The sequence below is a fragment of the Talpa occidentalis genome, unplaced genomic scaffold (genome assembly GCF_014898055.3).
Source record: "Talpa occidentalis isolate TD23 unplaced genomic scaffold, MPIMG_talOcc4v2.1 talOcc4.14, whole genome shotgun sequence".
NCBI classification, from domain to species: Eukaryota; Metazoa; Chordata; class Mammalia; order Eulipotyphla; family Talpidae; genus Talpa; species Talpa occidentalis.
Genome location: NW_023601433.1, coordinates 51,749,171 through 51,762,584, shown reverse-complemented (window position 1 = coordinate 51,762,584; position 13,414 = coordinate 51,749,171). Strand labels below are relative to the sequence as shown.

The 13,414-nt window shown below is 44.4% G+C and overlaps 1 pseudogene; it reads left to right on the top strand.

Moving 5' to 3' along the window:
• Positions 1-10,567, top strand: part of LOC119245255 (60S ribosomal protein L19-like) — a 29,395-nt pseudogene extending 18,828 nt beyond the window's left edge.
• The last annotated feature ends 2,847 nt before the right edge of the window (positions 10,568-13,414 follow it).

Below are 13,414 nucleotides of genomic sequence, written 5' to 3'. Positions count from 1 at the left end.
CATCAGGCATGTATTCAGGACTGCAGGGTTCCCTCATCTATCCTAATGGCGGGAGGGCAGAAAAACCTGATACCTTTTACCTACCCTACAGAATGCCAAAGACAGGGTGGCAGGGCACTCAGAGTGCTTGCAGAAGTACCCAGGCCACAATATCAGGTTGGTCCCAAGGTCCCTGCATCCACTTGCAGGATACATGTCCCTGAGCAAACAAAGCCCCATGCTCATTATGCTTTCTGCTCAGACTGCCCATCCAATCCCAAACACCCCCCACCCCCACCCTCGGGGGAAATTCGGTGAGTATGGGAGAGAAAATAGGGATGGGATAAAGAAGGGCATTGCTCCAGTGATGTGGTCTTTTTAGAAAGATCTGCTCGGGCTCAGACAGGTAAGAAAAACCCAACAAAAGGAAGATAAAAAACCTCCAGCAGATGGTAGTTAAGGGCAGAAATTTTGGAGACCCCAGAGAGGGCAGCCCTGAGGTGGAGAGCAGCCAGCTGGGAACTACTCAAGACTAATGGTAAAGCCAGTTTGAAATCTCTGCTAATTCAGATTTTGACTTTTCCCCAACCCCAATCTACCTCTTATTCCAAGGAAAGGTGCTCAATGATCGTGGACGCCGTGCTTTGTCCAAGTGGTCAGCACAAATCTGACTTCGGACTCCCTGTGTCCACTGCCAACTGAGAGCTCCTGATATTGTAGCCCTTTAAAAATAACCATTTCAATGGGCCTCCCCAGTGGCGCAGAGGTTGAGCGCCGGGTTGCGAAGCTGCCTGCAGCCTCTGCAGCGCCGGTTCGATCCCCGGCTGCTCCCTGGCCACGGGAGGAGGGTCCCACATGGCGCGCTAGACCTCTCCTGCCGCCCGCCGCTCCCCTCAGCAGTGTACTTCGGTCCTTCTGCCTGCTCTGCTCCCCGCTCTGGCTCTGGTGAATTCTCTCACCCTCCCGCGCTTCTGACTGTACCCAGTGCTTGTATAAATAAATAAATAAAAATAAATCTTTAAAAAAAAAAATAAACCATTTCAAGATAGGAAGGGAATTAAGACACGATCACTTAAAATCAACAATTTTGATACTTTTAGATACTTCTCTAGTCATTTAAGATTAATATTTTACACAGACTAATACTTTCTCAAGATAAGGATCTCGAACAATTATCTCCAAATCCTGGTGTTACATCATTTATGACTTCCTTCTGGAAGTTTATGCAAATCTATTTTCTTTGAGTGTAAATGGTTCATTTAAATAACTTTACTAGAAGGCTTTGTTTTACTCTTAACACTTATCAAGCTATTAGCCACCTGTCCATTCAGTGTCACCAAACAGGAAGTGAGAACAATTTAACTCAGAAAATGTGGCCAAGTCCCTGAAACAGAGAGACTGAACCAGCTAACGCTCACAGGACAGAGTTCTACCAAAGATGTAAGTGTGAAATAATTTCCATTCTCTCAATCAGCCAAATAGAGACCATTTAGAAAAATTCTGACTCTGAGATCTTAATTTAGGAAAAACTAAAGACAAACAGTATGTTTTTTTCTCACTTAAATGTTCCTTTCCAGGTTATTAGCATCAGTAAAAGTAAAGATATTAGCCTATAATTTGCCTTTACTGAATTAAAATTAAAAGAAATACATGTTCCTAGTGAAAATGTAAAACTTTTCCCACAGGCAATGTTCTGTGCAGCTTGCAAAGTTTGGGGGGACAGCTACATAAACCTCAAGTCCCCTTTCATGGGCAACCATTCCTGAGCTCTAAATGTATGTTTCCTGGATTTTTTTCTGCTCATTTTCCCAAAACAATTGAACTTGAGTATTAACCTGTTCCTTCTTTTAGAGGGAATATGTATATATGTACAACTGTATGGATTTACTGGAACTTATTTAAACAACAGTTTGACACCATTTTGATGAGGTGTTAGGGTTCAGGTGAGAAACCTTTTGGAAGAGTTGCACTTTCAGTGGCATACAGCAAGTTTACCCAGGAGACAGAAGCTACAACTTTAAAAGGACGGGTTTTTTAGGGAAAATGAGAAAGAAAACCGGAGGCACTTGCATAGCCACAGGTGGGCAGTCTTGGGAGGAGAGCTTTTGCTGCTGCTTTGCAAAGGGAAAAGATTTGTGAAAACAAATACCTGCACGGTTACAGGCGGACAGGAGATCTGCCTTCTGCCAGTGCAGAAATTGCACTGATACAGTCTTCTTTGGGGGAGGGGTTCTTCTTTTGTGGAGTTGTTATCTATTGTTAAACAGTTTTAAGGTATGACCAGGTTGATTAGTAAAGAGCGGGGACTCTCTTTAATGACCCTCATAGGCAGAAGTAGAAACTTCAGAAGGGGACAGGAGACAAGGCACAGGGAAGAGTGTGAGGAAAGAACTGAAGCATCTTTTGCATTTCAGAGAGAGCAGTAATATGATTTTCAGGTGGGGAGCCAGGCCCTGGCAGGTGTTTCCTGAGAACTGAGAAGTAAGAAATGCATAGTAAGGGTTTTGACTAGATTCACTAGGGGGACCTGTATGGGTTGGAGTAGAGGAGGGACAAGTGTCAGTGAGGTTTCCACAGGGTGCTCTGATGCCAGTGCTGAGAACAAAGGCATCAAGGAAGGGGAGCTGCAGGGACTCCACCTGGGAAGGTGCCACGCTGATCCAGGCTACAGGGCACAGTGGCAGGGACTAGGGGGGTGGGGGGTTGGTTGGGGTGGGAGGAGTTGGAAGTTGAACAGAAAGGTTTCACTAAGGTCTGAGTTGGTGTATCTGAGAAAAAGAGGTGTCAAAGTGACTCAGGTTTTGTCCTGAGCAATGGGAGGTGTAACAGTATAATCTACATAAAAGGGGAGGTTCCTTGTTTCCTGGGCCACCAAAGGGAGGGTGGGGCTGAGCAGTGAGAGGAAGCTAGCCAAGGGGCTTGAGGAAGAGGACTTAGAAGAGTGGGAGGAGACACGTGGAGCAGCAGGGCCTGTGAAGAAGTCCCCTTGCTTCTCAGCTTTGGAATTGCAGCAGGGACTTGGGAGACACGGAGGGAGATAACATGGAGCCAAGACAGGAAGAGACATTTGGAAGAGACATGGGTCAGAGGCCCATGGGAAGGCTGACAATGGTGGCCATTACCTTGATTTCTACTTTGATCTTGCTCCTTTCATCCCAGACTTGCCTGGCCCCTTCTGCCCCTTTCCTTTTGTAACAGGGTGGTCCCCAGGAAAGGGGGAGGTTCCCTGCCCCACCCAAGGGAGGGTGGAGCTGAGCAGGAAGAGGAGAAGCTGCAGAAGAGACTGAGGAAGGAAGCAGGATGGAGCCAGGAGACCTGGAGGAGGCGCATGGAGCCTAGAGACATGTGAAGAAACTGCGCTTGTCTTTTGGTCGTGGACTGGGTGACATAGATGTGGGTGAGACCCGTGGGGAGGTGACAATGGCAGCTTTTATCTTGATGTTGATTTTGCTCTTTTGCTTCCGGGCTTGTCTGGTTGTTTCTGACCCTTTTCTGTGGGTCCCCACTGGAAGATGCTTTAGACTTGTGGCAGGCTTTGGGGCCTTGCTCTGGGCCATTCCCATATGGATGGACTTTTACCCACGAGGGGACGGGTAACTTTGGGTGCTTCATTTAGAAACTAGACTCTTTGCCTTTCCTGTATTGTTTCCTAGTTTTATTAAAGTTCCTTCCCATTAAAGTCTCCTATGTTTTGTGTTGATGCAGCGGATGGCAGAACCCATTTAGAATAGGCAGGTTTGTGGGGTTTGGGCTGCCCCTCTCCCTGCCCTGTAACACTTTGATTCCCCACCAGAAAGTGTCTCAGACTTGTGGCATTTTTCAGGTTTTACCAGCCCTGCTTTGGGTCAACTTTGTTTGACTGGACATTTAGCCAAGAGGAGATGGGTAACTTTGGGCGTCTCATTGGGAAACCATTATCCTTTCTTCTCTCTCTGTGCACACTAATTCTGTTAGGGGGAAAGGATGTCCTAAAGCTAATTCCATACAGGCTTTGTGGACTCCACCACCACCTCAGGCCAAAGCCAAAGACACTGGGAACTCCAAATCCCATCACCACCAAAGGGAAGGTGGCTGGGACCTGAGGGTGGGGTTAAGCAGCCAGGTTGGTATAAAGCCAGACACGTGGGCTTTGGAGGGATCCCCCATTTTGGCTCTCTGCCAGCTCGCAGCGTCCGGCCAGCTCGGAGAGTGCTTTTTGGGTTTCCAGGTCGGCGGATTGGGTAGGACGCATTAAAGACTTTATTTCCCTATTTTCTCCCTGAGTTGTACATTTTCCTTATTTCCTTTTCCCTTGTAAATAAACCTTTTATTAACCTTTTGTGTGTGCCTGTAGTGGAGTATTCATAAGTTCCTTTTAAGCGCGTGGGTGAGGACCCACAGCCAGGCAACCCGGGGCTGCCCTATAACAATCCTATTAAAGGTCTTGTATGCTAAGAATACGCCTTGTTATTATGAAGCAGATGGCAGAACCCATGTAGAGCTTGCAAGTTTCAGTGTCTTGGGGTGCCCCTCAGTCTGCCCTCTAACAGAAGGGTGTGTTGCAAATATCTGAGATGACACATAAAGGTGGTTAAAGAAAATATCAGGAGCTCAGTGTAGGACATAAGATTGAGAAGCACATTACACATCCAGGTAGAGATGTCAAGCAGGCAATTGAATATAAAAGTCTGGGATTCAGGGGCTCCCTGGTGGTGCAAGGGGTTAAGCACAGCACTGTGAAGCAATCCACAGCCTCTGCAGCATGAATTCGATCCCCTCCACATGGCGCAGCAAACCTCTCCTGTCTCACCCTCTGCTCCCCTTGTTACAGGGCAGGGAGAGGGGCAGCCAAACCCGGCAAACCTGCCTATTCTAAATGGGTTCTGCCATCCGCCGCATTAACACAAAACATGAGACTTTAATGGGAAGGAACTTTAATACAATTAGGAAACAATACAGGAAAGGCAAAGAATCTAGTTTCTAAATCAAGCACCCAAAGTTACCCGTCCCCTTGTGGGTAAAAGTCCACCCAAGTCCACCCAGAGCAAGGCCCCAAAGCCTGCCAAAAGTCTAAAGCATCTTCCAGTGGGGACCCACAGAAAAGGGTCAGAAACAACCAGACAAGCCTGGAAGGAAAAAGAACAAAATCAAAATCAAGATAAAAGCTGCCATTGTCACCTCCTCACGGGTCTCACCCACATCTGTGTCACCCAGTCCACGACCAAAAGACAAGCACAGTTTCTTCATGTGTCTCTCGGCTCCATGTGCCTCCTCCAGGTCTCCTTCTGGCTGCATCATGCTTCCTTCCTTCCTCAGTCTCCTTTGCAGCTTCTTCTCTCCCTGCTCAGCTCCACCCTCCCTTGGGTGGGGCAGGAAACCTGGAACCTCCCCCTTTCCTGGGGACCACCCTATTACACCCTCAGCAGTGTATTTCAGTCAGTCTGCCTGTTCTGTTCCCCACTCTGTCTCTGGTGAATCCTCTCACATCCCCCCCACACCTCTGACCTGTACCCCAGCTCTTGTATGCATAAATAAATAAATCTTTGGGAAAAAAAAAAAGTCTGGGATTCAGTGAAAAGTCCAGGGTCAAAGATAAAAATGTAGCAATCAACAACCTACAGATGAGCTATGAAACTGTTGAAATAACTAGGGACGAGGGAAAGGAGAGGGAAAGGGGAAAGGGAAGGGAGAAAGGAGGAGGTGGTGGAGAAAGAGGCAGAGAGGAGTTAGTTCCCCTCCCTGCAGCACTGTCCGGCTCTCAGGGCATTAGAGCCTCTGCTCTGTGTTTCTTGCCCAATGCTCTGGTTCCTGCCCAGGGTTGGCATCTGGCCTTGACCCCCAGCCTGCTGGGCTGGAGTCCTAAGATCCGCTTTAGTGCAGCCTTGCCCCCAGGGGTCTGGAGTCTGGATGGTTCCTTTGTGAGGAAACGGATTTTCCAGAACTGGACAGCTGCCTGATCCCAAGTTTGTGCCAGAAGCACTCTCTCTCCACCTCACTGCCACTGTCTGAGCCCATCTTGGCCTTTTCACTGCACTGAACAGGCCTGCCATGAACACTTCCTGTGGCTTGAGTCTTTCCTCTTCTCATGTTGTGTTGTGTTGTGCACTTTTCCTACCTCTTGCACACAGAGGTGGCTTTCTCCTGGTTCTTCAAGCCCAGGACTCATTTATAATGTCAATCTGACAAAAGCTCTCAGCATCTTCATGTCTCCTCGTGTCTGCAGCTGTAAGATCTGTGGTTGGGACGCTTGGGTCTAAGAATAAATGTAAAAAATGCATATGATGTTAGGAAGGCAGGGCAAGGAAGTACTATTACTGAGCACGCAGTGTACATCAGCACTTTGCTAAATGCTTTTCTGATCTTCTGTAATCTAGTCCCCATAAAACCCATGAAATAAGTTATATTCCTATTTAATAGATGAGGAAACTGAAATTCACAGAATATGAGTGACTCACCTGGTGTCTCAACTCACTCACTAGCCCACATTTATTTTGAAAAGTAATAATTTACTCAATCTGCCCTTTATGAAACTGCTGTCGTGCCAAGCAGTGATCTTGCCTCTTCACTCTGTCTTCAGATTCATCTTCAGATCCACCTATGACTGATACCTTGTTTCATCTTCCCCTCAATCACTGTCATTGTTCCCATTTCATAATTTAGGGAATTGAGGCACAGAAAGATTAAATAACTCACTGGGGTCTCCCATTTAACAGGTGCCAAACCAAGAGCTAGAACCCATGAGGTCTTATTGTGCCCAGTGTCCACAGGTGCAGCCCCAAGGACACACAGACAGCCGATGCAAGAACACAAAGGAGTTTAATTCGGACTCGAGTCCGAGCTCACGACACACACCGACGCAGTGGTGGAGATAGAGAGCCCCGAACAGAGGAAGCAGGGGTCTTTTATAAAGTCACAAGCAGGCTCGAATTTTGGAACAAGCTGGCAATTACTCATTGGCTATTACAAAGGCATTTTGATGCACACGGTTATAGTTTCAAACTGATTGGACGATTAGAGATGCTGTCGCATTTATGGATAAGACTGCCCTCTTTGGCGGCTGGGGTGGTCTGCTTTTTCATCACCAAGTGGGGTGAGGGTTGTGACTGTTGAAACTATCTCCGGAATGTGGCTGTACAAGGACTAACAGATCAAGATGGAGGATATACAAAATGGCGAAACCTCGGCTAAGCTTGGTTCCACGGTCTGATTCCAGAGTAATACACATTAAGTACATTCAGCATTATTTCATTTTCTCCCATATAGACTATCCCTTCTGAAAAGGAACATGAGGAGAGTTAGAGAAAATATGCTCTATAATCAAGTGAGGACTATATCAAGTATTACCAGGGAAAAGGTAAAATTAGAAAAAAACAGGGCCTCCCTGGTGGTGCAAGGGGCTAAGTATCAGCACTACGAAGCTATCTGCAGCCACTGCATCATGAGTTCAAGCTCCAGCCAGGGAGCTAACCCACATAGTGCAGCAGACCTCTCCTGTCTCACCCGCTGCTCCCCTCAGCAGTGTATTTCAGTAGAGTCACCTGTTCTGCTCCCCACTCTTTTCTCTGGTGAATCCTCTTATCCCCTGCACCTCTGGCCTATACCTCAGTTCTTATATGCATAAATAAATATTTTTTAAAACTTAGAAAAGAACAGTAGACCATAGAACATTCAAATTGGAAGCAAGTGTTGAGGTCCCATGGAGTGACCATGGGAGGCCCTGCAGTTGTTGGTATGTGCCATGTTTTTGTTCATGTTCATCTGTTGACAGACTTTTGGGTTATTTCTACCTTCCGGCAATTGTGAATAATACTCTTATGAATATGTATCTGTTGGGCATGTAACCAGAAGTGGGGTTGCTGGATCCATCATATGATAATCCTATATTTAACTTTCTGAGGAATCACCAAAGTGTTTTCCACAACAGTGCATTTTATGTTGCTACCAGTGGTGCCACAGTATTCGAATTTTCCACATCTCACAAACAGCTAAAATTTCCTTCCTCCCTCTTCTGCTTCCTTCTTTCTTATAGTAGTCCTTTTAATGGTTATGAAGTGGTATCTCATGGTTTTTGATTTGCATTTCCCTGATGACAATGATGTTTGAACATGTTTTTATGTGTTTATGGGTCATTTCTCTATTTCTTTGGAAAAATGTCTGTTTAAATCCTTTCCCTGTTTTTGAACTGGGTGGTTATTTTTTTATTTTTATTTTTTAAATATTTATTTATGCACACAAGAGCTGGGGTACAGGCCAGAGATGCGGAGGGTAAGAGGATCCACCAGAGACAGAGTAGGGAACAGAACAGGCAGACTGACGGAAATACACAGCTGAGAGGAGCAGTGGGTGAGACAGGAGAGGTCTGTTGCATCATGTGGGTTTCTCCCTGGCCGGCCAGGGATCGAACTCATGCTGCAGAGGATGTGGATTGCTTCATAGTGCAGTGCTTAACCCCTTGTACCACAAGGGAGGCCCTGGTTATTTTTGGTTGTTGAGTGACACTTCTTTATATATTCTGTATGTTAATCTCTTAAAAGATATGTGATTTGCAAATATTTTCTCCAATTCTATAGGTTGTCTATTCACACTATTGATAGTTTCTTCTGAGTCACAACAAAGGTATTTAATTTAGTGGAAGCCAAATTATTTTTTTCCTTTGTTGTTATGAAGGTTTTCCCCAATGTTCTAGGAATTTTATGGTTTTTCTCTCCCCTAGGTTTTTGGTTCATTTTGAGTTAATATTTGTTTATGGTATAAGTTAGGGGTCCAAATTCATTCTTTACAGGTGAATATCCATGTGTCCAAGCACCAATTTCTTGAAAGACTGTCCTTCCTCCTTGAACTTTGTTGGAATCTTAGCTGAAAATCAATTGACAGATATGTGAGGGTAGGTATATTTCTGGGCTCTATATTCTACTCTACTGGTTTATATGTATGTTCTTTGGCTAACACCATGCTGTTTTTTGTTTTTGTTTTTGTTTTTTTTTAAAGATTTATTTATTTATACAAGCACTGGGCACAGTCAGAAGCACGGGAGGGTGAGAGAATTCACAAGAGCCAGAGCAGGCAGAAGGACTGAGGCACACTGCTGAGGGGAGCAGCAGGCGGCAGGAGAGGTCTGCGCGCCATGTGGGACCCTCTCCCGGTGGCCAGGAGCAGCCCGGGATTGAACCAGTGCAGCAGAGGCTGCAGGCAGCTTTGCAACCCAGCGCTCAACCGCTGCGCCACCGGGGAGGCCCCACCATGCTGTTTTGATTATTGTAGCTTTGTACTAGCTTTTAAACTCCAAAGTGGAAGTATTCCAAGTATGCTGTTTATTTTCAAAATTGTTTTGGTTATCTAGTTTCTTAATATTTCATTTCATCTTAGCCAAAAGGCCAAGAAGCAATGGTTTCTTGAGATTTCATATGAGTTTTTTCTATAATGAATCTCTTTAATTTCCCTCAGCAATATTTTATAGATTTCAATATACAAGTTTTTGCCTCCTTGGTTAAATGTATTACTAAGTATTATATTCTTTTTAATGCTAATGTAGGTAGGATTATATTCTTAATTTCCTTTTTGGATTATTCATATTTGGCATATAAAAATGCAACTAGTTTTCATATGTTGATTATCTCACCATTGAGTATGAAGTTAGTTGTAGATGTTTCATATATGGCTCATGAAGATTTATTCCTAATTTATTTCCTGTTTTTATCATAAAAGGACTATGAATTTTGTAAAATGCTTTTTTTTTTTTGCATCAGTTGAGGTGACATGTAGTTTAATGTTTTACTATACTGATTAATATTCATATGTTGAACCATTCTTATATATCAGAAATAAATGTTCCTTGGTCTTGGTGTATAATATTTCTCATAAGATGCTGTATTCAATTTGTTTGTATTTTGTTGGAAGATTTTTACATCAATATTCATAAAATATATTGGTCTATAGTTTTCTTATAATATCTTCATCTGTATTTAGTTCCAGGGTAACAGGTAAATTTCATATTTTGTAATCTCTGCCTTTAAAAAAATGTTCATGTTGCTTTCATTTTGCTATGGCCACAGTTATGAGTATGCTCAGAAGAGGCATAACTCCAGTGTCCTCCACTGTGGCAAAAAGGTCTGGTTGGACCCCCACGAGACCAATGAACTCACCAATGCCAACAGGTCAGCAGATACCAAAGCTCATCAGACAGACTGATCATCCGGAAACCCATGACCGTCCATTCCCCAGAAGGACACCGGACAAGCACCCTGGTCGGACATATGGGCATAGGTAAGCAAAGGGGTACTGCCAAAGCTCCAATGTCCAAGAAGTTCCAATACCCAAAAAGTTAACCTGGATGAGGAGGATGAGAATTCTGTACTGATTAGTTGGAAGATTCTGGGACTCTAAGAAGCTTGACCAACACATGTACCAGCCTATACCTGAAAGTGAAAGGAAACATGGTCAAAAGCAAGCAGACTCTCATGGAAACATGCACAAACTGAAGACAGACAAAGGTCACAAGAAGCTCTGGGCTGACTAGGTGGCGGGCCACAGGTCTAAGACCAAGGAAGGACTGAAACACTGTGAGGGGTGGCTCTAGGCCAAAAAAGAGGAGCTCCTCAAGATCATATAAGTATACACACTAGCCTCAGTAATTACTACCGTGAGTAATTCAATTACTGCTTTAAAAAAGGTTCAAGTATTTCCAGATCACGGAATGACATTAAATCAAGCTCAGAAATACTTACATACTAAGGAAAAGTTATTTTCCCACTTTTGTTACAAAATCATTTTGGCCACCCGCAGCGGTTGAGCGCTGGGTGGCGAAGCTGCCCACGGCCTCTGTGGCGCCAGTTCTATCCCCGGCTGCTCCCCGGCCACTGGAGGAGGGTCCCACATGGTGCGCAGACCTCTCCTGCCACCCACTGCTCCCCTCAGCAGTATACTTCGGTCCTTCTGCCTGCTCTGCTCCCCGGTCTGGCTCTGGTGAATTCTCTCACCCTCCCGCGCTTCTGACTGTACCCAGTGCATGTATAAACAAAACAAACAAACAAATAAATAAATAAATAAAACATGCCTCTATTAAAAAAAAGAAAATTATTAAAAAAAATCATTTTAGCCACCTTTTCCTACCATCCCTAAGTTATAGAATACAGCAAAAAATCTGTAAAATCTTCCTCAATTACATCTTCCCTTCCCCTGTGATTAATGTCTGTGGCATTAAATAGAACTTGCTAATAGCTCACTTAAGAATGCCAAAAAAAAAAAAAAATTATATGCTTGTCAAAAATAGGAAGGAAACATTACTTTTCCATACTTTGATATGGAATATTTGAGTATACAATAAAATGAACAATAATTAAAGAGTAAGTTCCACTTCCAAGATTTGTCCCAGTAACTCTTTTAAAAGGATGCTCGAATCACTGCCAAGGAACTGGGCATGGATATCATGTGGGCAGCTTAGCGTGTGTGTTTATGTATGTGTGTGTGTGTGCATGTAGGTGCACTAATACCACTTTAATTGGTTTTTGCAAACACTGACAGCTTCATCTGACACACAGCAGATTGATCACCGGAGGACAGTCAAGCCAAGTCCAACACTTGCAGAGCTACACATCCTGTCATAAAACTTTTAGCTTAGTTGGGAAATAATTTTTGCAAGATTTCTACTCTTTCTTCTCAATCTCTAGCTCTCCTTTGCCCCAAATTCTTCCAGTTGCAATTTCAGTATTTAGTTAAAATTTCTTTTCTCTTGAGGTTCAGTAAAGTCTTACAGTTACCATTAAGGAGAGAAGAAAGGAAAATATTTTCCTCAGAGAACATGGGAGAAAAAAAAACTACCCCCAAGTTTGAGAACAAAGCTGACAGCCATCACTCCTCTTTGAAGTGAATTCAGTTGCCCCTCCCAGAAGCCAGAATAGAAGCCATACAGTCTTACTCAGTGCGAATGCCGGGATGCAGAGTCCTGATTACTGCCCAGCAGGCTCCTATGTTAATCTCCCAACTAATTAGAATTTCAATGCTGCTCCCACTTTTGAGCCAGGAATTTCAGTGATTCACAGGTTCATGGAATCTCAGATTTGGAAAGCATGGAAGTGATTACTTAACCCAATTTGTACCACACATCATGAGGTTTTTGTGTTTGTTTTTTTTCCCCCTTAAACACCCCTGAAGGTTAGTAGTTATCAGATATCCACCAGCAACTAGAGCTTGAAGTTTCTGAAATCAGTCTATCCTCTTGCTGGATAGCATCAATGGCTAGAAATTTCTCCCTTGCAATAACTAAAATCCTTCTTCCAGAACCTTTTACACATTGGTCTTTGCTCTATCTCTGAACTATACACATACAGCTGTCTAATTTGTAAATACAGATGTGCAAGTCAAGTTAAATTCATATCCAGGTCTCCTTCTGGCAATATGATGGAAACATTCAATCTCAGTGATTATTAAATTCCCAGCCAATACCCAGTAGCAACAATATGTCCAAGGAAATGAAAGGATCCCAGGGGCTTATGCAGAGTCAAATATTCAGGTTCATTCCTGTCTTAATCAACCCATGTTTGTTAACACCAAAATGCTCATGGCCCCATAACTTCCATGTCCTGTTTGGAGCTGTTGCAGGGAAGAACAAACCCTGACATACTACTACTCAGCTGGCCCTGAGATGCTCCGACTTCCCAGGGCACTTTCACAGAACAGGGGTCAGAGTGCCTCTACCTGCAGGGCAATAGTTCACTTAAAAGTAACTTTTTCTCCAAATTCATAAAAGTATTGATGGAGGACAAGAACAGAAAGAGTGGAAAAGGGGTGCCCTAAGACTAGAACCTGACTCACACAAGGAGGTGAGGGTAGAGGAAAATAACATGACCATCAACCCAGCTGTAGAGGTGGGGACCCTTAGGCACCAGTGCCTTATTACAAGGCATAAACCCAAGCAGGATCAGATGCTATAGGGAGTGGAGCACAGACCTGAGGGTAAAGATATGGAGATTGGGCCCACCCTGGAATCTCTGGTCTCTTTCTAGTTTTGCCTAGTTATCCAAAATCAGGAACAAATTGACCACTCCACGGAGGAGTTGCCTCTCCCAAAGAGAAAAAGACCCTATATCAGCGCAGTCTCTGCACTGGCTGAGGGCGGCAGTCCGTCTGCCCACCTGTGACTATGCAGGTGTCTTTTTCACCAAATCTCTCCCTCTGCAGGGCAACTACCTCCTGCCTGCCAGTGACCTGTACCTGCCGGGGCTTCTCTTCACTAACCTCCCTCAGTGGAGGCAGCTCTCCTCAAGGCCTCCCGCCTGCAACCATGCAGGCCTCTCTTAGCAAACCTGTCCCTCCTGGGGCAGCTCTTCCTGACCGCTTGTGTCTATGCAAGTGTCTTTTACTGTTTTACCCCTTAATAAACCTATTCTTTAAATATAAGTAACATCTCTGTCTCATGGAGGAACTTGCCTGGGAAACTCGCTGCATGTCACTGAAATGG